Here is a 6,179-nt window from a genome sequence, read left to right on the forward strand (position 1 = left end):
TAATGTGGTGAGTTCTGAAATATGGTTCTAAGACTTAGAATCAATCCTTCCAAAATCTAGGTTGGTACACACACACACACACACACACACACACACACCCCACATACAGGCCAAATGTCTTGACCCTAGTCTGATCTCGATCCCTTCTGATTCCCAGTACCATAATTGGACATTTTCTCCTCATAACATCATAACATTATAACTTTGCTTTCTGGCAATTGTGTCATTGGTGATTTCTAAAACATTGAAGCAATGACATCATGTCTATAAAATAATCACCAAAAAATGCTGTTTGTTAATGACTAAATTTGAACTAAATTTGAGTAACATCAGTAGTGGCTAGATTCACTTTTTACAATATGATCTTATAGAATTTGAATGATTTTGATTCCCCCTTTTTCTTTTTGGTATTTCTGCCTTTCCATTTCTCCACTTCCCAACCCCTTCTCTTTCCCAGCAACCTGTAATAAGAAGACCTGTTAAGTTTCAAAATCACCCCATTTACCCTCTGATCTTTATTGGAAACTTTCCTTCATTTCTAAGGAGAAGTAGTATTCATCTATAAGCTTCAGGGATGGCTAGAACTTTCAGACACATTGCTTCACAGTTAACTTGCAGTGGGGAAGGGATGGAAAGTTTCAAGCATGTTCATTGTCCACATGAATGCAAATAAAAGCATGTCTCCTGCCTACTTGGAGACTGAAAACCAGGAACACAGATCCCAAGTCATGGAATGTTTGAACCTCACAAAGCAATGGAATGTGAGAACTGGAATTCAATCCAACACCTTCACTGTCTAGAATGTTTGAAAAACACAGTAGACTTTGAAGCTTGTGCCAGAATGAATTGTAAAAAAAAAAAAAAAAAAGCATCCATGAGGTGAGAACATCTCCAATGCCCCACATATTTGGAAACCTATTTGGCTTCCTGAGCACAATCTTTAAATGTTATTTGAGGGGAGACTTGTAAATAATTATAGAATGAATATCAGAAACATTCTCTTTCTTTTCCCTGCTCATTATACTATGTTCTCACCATTAGCAATCACTTTGAGCTGATTTGTTTGGTTTCTAAAGTTGCGGTCCAGCACTCATGCTCTGGTCCTTATGTTTTTAGGGTGAGGGGGAATGTGACATTGAAGACCAAGTGTTGCCCAAATACACTTGGAAGTCTGTGTTGGCGTCTGAACAGGGAAGATGACTTCTTACCTCTTCTTTGTCCATAGAAACTCACTTGGCTCCTATTTGGTTGCACATTTGCTGAGGTAATTTTATAGGAACTTTACTGATGGAAGTTATTCTAATAACTTACTCTAATCTCCATACAAAGCAAATAGTATCTGTTGAAATGAAGAAGTACATTCGTGTGATTTCTTACAATATTAAAAAAAACTCAAGCTTTAGAATCACTGTCAGCTTTTTCATCTCTTACATCTGGTATACCTTACATGATTGTTGAAAACATAAAATATCATGGCCAAAAGTAGCCTCATTACTCCCCTGAAAGAGGGTCCTTTCTTTCTTGCTTGCTTGCTTGCTTACTTGCTTGCTTTTTTTTTGCTGGTCCTAGGGCTTGAACTCAGGCTCTGGGTGCAGTCCCTAAGCTTTTGTACTCAAGGCTAGTGTTTACCACTGAAGTCACAGCTTCACTTTCAGTGGTTTTGATATTTATTTGCAGACTTAATTGTAGTCTCAGACTTTCTTGCTTGGGCTAGCTTTAAACTGTAATCCTCAGATCTCAGCCTCCTGATTAGCTAGAATTCAGGCTTATGCCACCAGCAACTGTTTGAGGGTTATTTCTTAATTCCTGTTCTTGTTTGTACCAGTGACCCTTGAACACACAGGCTGGGCAGTCCTATTTAAAACTTCCTCTGTCCAATCACTCATTCAGCATAGAAACATTCTGTCAACTTCATGGGCGACCTTCTTCCTGTCTTTATTTCTGCTCAATTTTGCATATAATCTCTGGGTATCTAGGGCATAGGTGTAGAAAAGAGTACATAAAAGGGTAGCAACACATGCTTTTGTCTGTGCACTGCCTGTATTAAAATCCTCTTGAATGCGGTTGTCTTTTTCTCATGGAAATGATCAGATTGGTTTTCTACAAGGACAAGCACTTCCTCTTATCTTGGTAATTACATTTTACATTCCAGTCTTGCAGCTTAAATATTTTATATGTATCAATATCATTTTTAAAAATCCTAGCCTACTTATTGAAGCAGTCACTTTCATGTTGGAAAATAATGGCTGGTGACCCATCTTTCAACTGAGGAAGAAAACATTGGTGACCTGTATGGTTTAAAATGTTTAGTCATACAGACTTTCTCGGGCTTCAGTAATAACTGACATGGAAATTTGAGGGTGACATTTCTAAGTGTGCATGCATTCCATATGATAACCACATGAAGACTCTATACCACCAACTCAAAACAAAAGATGATTTCAGGATTTGGACAACAGAAAGAGTATTGTGTTCATTTTAAAATTTAGAATGAAGGTACATTGGACGCAAGGCATTAGAATGACTGTGTATGAAAGACTGAGTGATCTGTATGATTAGACTTCGGCAAAAGTATGAAGCTAATGATGTGTCTTTTTTTGTTGGTCATGGGGCTTGAACTCTGGGCCTGGACGTTGTCCCTCAGCTCCTCAGCTCAAGGCTAGCACTTTACTACTTGAGTCACAATGCCACTTCTAGTTTTCTGGGTGGTTTATTGGAGATAAGAGCCTCACAGACATCCCTGCCCAGGCTGGATTTGAACCATGATCCTCAGACCAGCCTCCTGAGTAGCTAGGATTACAGGCCCGAGCCACTGGCACCTGGCTTAATGATATTTCTTGTAGCTGCCATTAGAGTCATCTGTCCTGCAACAAGGACACTCATCCAAGCCTTGGCTGCTAATAACACTGGGCAGAGGTCAGTCAACCGTTTCCTTTGAAGGCCAAACTAGATTGTACTGTCATCAGAGTTCTTCTGTGAACCTTACCTTTGTGACTTGTCTGTGCTGGTTCTGGGGCTTGAACTCAGAGTCTAGGGCTCTATTTCTGAGTTTTTGTGCTCAGGGCTAGTGCTCTACACCTGAGCCATAGCTTTTTTAATGGCTAAGTGGAGATAAGGATCTTAAGGACTTTCCCGTCTAGACTGGTTTCAAACTGAGATCCTCAGATCACAGCCTCCTGAGTGGCAAGGATTACAGGCATAAACCACTGGCATCCAGCTTGTTTGTAGTATTTTACTATTAGAGATTACATTTCCCAAGAGGCAATGTGTCACCACAAACCCACTTCCTCTGCCCTCAGCTGCTCTCTACAAGCTCTAGTACTGAGCTCTGGAAGGAAAAGTCCTGTTGGAAGAGGGCTGTCTGGGCTCCAGAAGCCAGATTTCCAACCCACAGCGAAGTGATGTTCCCATTGCTCTCTCATTTAGTGAACCGCAAGGCTGGCAGCCTGTGGCCCTGCAGCCATATTCTCCCAGATTCTGTTAGTGAGGCTCTTCTGCACTATCAGATTTCTAGTTGTTGGGAGTTTCCTCTCCGTTCTGGAACATTGCTGGACTGCTGGTCCTCATTTTCAGTTCAAGGTGGTAGAAATGTATATTTAAAAAGTGTTTTTCAAACGAACTTCCTGCTGAGACTTTAGGAACAGAACAGGCTGCTAATCAACTCACATGCAATTCCAGATCCTATTTTCTTGCTCACGTTGCGACTCCATATGACACAGGCCAGGCCAGGAATGGAGCTGAAGGTTTAGAAGTAAGTCTTGCCAACATCACAAGTTTCATGTTCGTGTGTGTGTGTGTGTGTGTATGTGTGTGTTTCTAGGTCTTGATTGTCACAAAATAGCAGTAGTTCTTCAACTCTAATTGGATAATAATAAAGCTTTCTTGATGAAGACTTAGCTATGAGGCATTATGGTTTTTCCTGTGGAGAGATCAGTATTTAGAGAAGTTTAAAAAATGATGTATTTGGAAAACAATTTTATCCACTAAATGGCATATGATTGCATAAAGCCACCACAATTTTAATTTCATCATCAGACACCTGGAAACTCATGGTAGATACTGAACACTAACAGAAGAATAAAAAGAAATTGGATTACTTGGAAAGATTGGTAATAGAACCCTTCACCCAGCTGAATGGGATCATTTCACACAGGGGAAACTCAGCACACTATTCAGTTTAATGTAGACATGACTGCCAAATCTGGTTGAAAAGGCATGGAAGATAATGATTAAAGAGGTACACTGCAAAGACACACATCTAAGACCATAAATTACTATTAGAGGTTGGATTGGACCCCAGGACAATTGGATTTAACGCTCTCTCTCTCTCTGTACTTCTTTACTGCAAGTACCTTACCTCAATCACCAGCTTGCTACCCAAGCAAAGTCCCTTTGTCTCATAGTGTGTTCTCAGGAAGCCAGGCACAAAGCTTTGGCTGCAGTAGTTTCTCAGTGTTTACTGAGGGACTTAGATCAGCCACAAGCATTTCCTGACCTCCAGTCTCACACTCTTTTATTTGCTCCTGGACCTGTGTCTAGGCGAGACTTATCTCTTTCTCCCCACACAACAGCTTTTTTCCACAATAGAATTTGTCAGGGTCATTGGAATGTCATTTAGGTCTTCTAATATTTGCATTGTTTTTTTTTTAATTCCTTACCATCCTGGAAGAATTTCACAAGCATTTTAGAGACTGACAAAATGATTGCAGAACTTTAGCATTTCTGCCAAATTTTGTTTTAATAATAATAACAACAAAAAATAAATTGCCTTCATCCAAAAGTCATCCAGGAGCAGGTTCAGGCAGAGAACAAAGCATGCAATGTGTAAATTGGCCCACTAGCAAGGCCTTCCCAACACTGGCTCTATTGTCAGCAATAATAAAACCTGAGAAAAGGCCTTGGCAAGAGTGCTGCACATTTGTTTATTTTTATGCTTTGATAGCATGTTGGCTGCGATGTGATCTTTATTTTACCGAGAAATGTAAAAATGCAGCTTGTTTTAAAAGCCAGTGCCAGTGACTGACAGATATTTATTTCAATGGCTCCCAGTGATCTACCTGTCTCCTGTCATTCTGTACTTGCTCATTTTTCCATGAATCACTGACTGGGTAATGATGACATGTTTGGGCTTATTTGAACTCATTATATAACCCCATGCTAGTGAAGGATGTGTCAGAATACTAGAGGAATACTGTGTCTTTAGGACAATTAGCACTCTTGTAGTTCTTGATTTGGCCCCTACTGTATTTCATGGCCCAAACTCTTCAGTTTAGTGATGAAATATTCAATAGGTCAACACTCACAAGTTTGTCCTGGAGCTTTTTTGTGTATGCCAGTACTGGGGTTTGAACTCAGGGCCAAGGCCCTGTCCCATAACTTTTTCACTCAAGGCTCTAGCCACAGCTCCACTTCTGGCTTTTTGGTGGTTAATACAAGATAAGAATCTCACAGACTTTCCTGCCCAAGCTGCCTTTGAACTAAGATCCTCAGTTCTCAGCCTCCTGTGTAGCTAGGATTACAAGTGTGAGACACCAGTCCCTAGGCTAAGGCAATGTTTTAAAAACTTGAGTTCAAACTATTATAATGTATTCTCTGGTTCAAGGAGGTTTTATGTATGCTTTTGTTCTAAAATAAGAATTACAAAGGACTCCAGCTTTGTAACAATATTCAAAACTAAACATAAGAACTAGGGTAGCAAACTCTGTTTTCTTTTTCTTTTATTTTTTTCTGGTGCCAGTTCTGCAGCTTGAACTCCAGGCCTGGGCACTGTCCCTAAACTTCATTACTCAAAGCTAATGCTCTACCATTTAAGCCAAGGCTCCACTTCTCCTTTCTTTCCTGGGCTGGCTTTGAACCATGATCTTCAGATGTCAGCCTCCTGAGTAGCAAGGATTACAGGCACGAGAGACTAGTACCTGGTACAAGCCCTATTTTGTAAGGACTTTCCTTACCCCAAAAGGGGAGAAAAGAACAAAAACAAGATTTGGCATTTATCTCTAATTTCATGAGATCTCATTGAATTTGATAGCATTATCCTTAGGGTTTCCATTGTTGCACTAAAGCCCTGAGAACTTGCTGAGGAAGAGAAGAAACAACCATGTCACTTAAGAGCAGCGTACAGGACTCATAAAGGACAAAACGGTGGAGAGGCCCAGCAGGGATGTAGAATGAGAGAGGCA

Source organism: Dipodomys ordii, unplaced genomic scaffold, assembly GCF_000151885.1.
Source record: "Dipodomys ordii isolate 6190 unplaced genomic scaffold, Dord_2.0 Scaffold1, whole genome shotgun sequence".
Lineage (NCBI taxonomy): Eukaryota > Metazoa > Chordata > Mammalia > Rodentia > Heteromyidae > Dipodomys > Dipodomys ordii.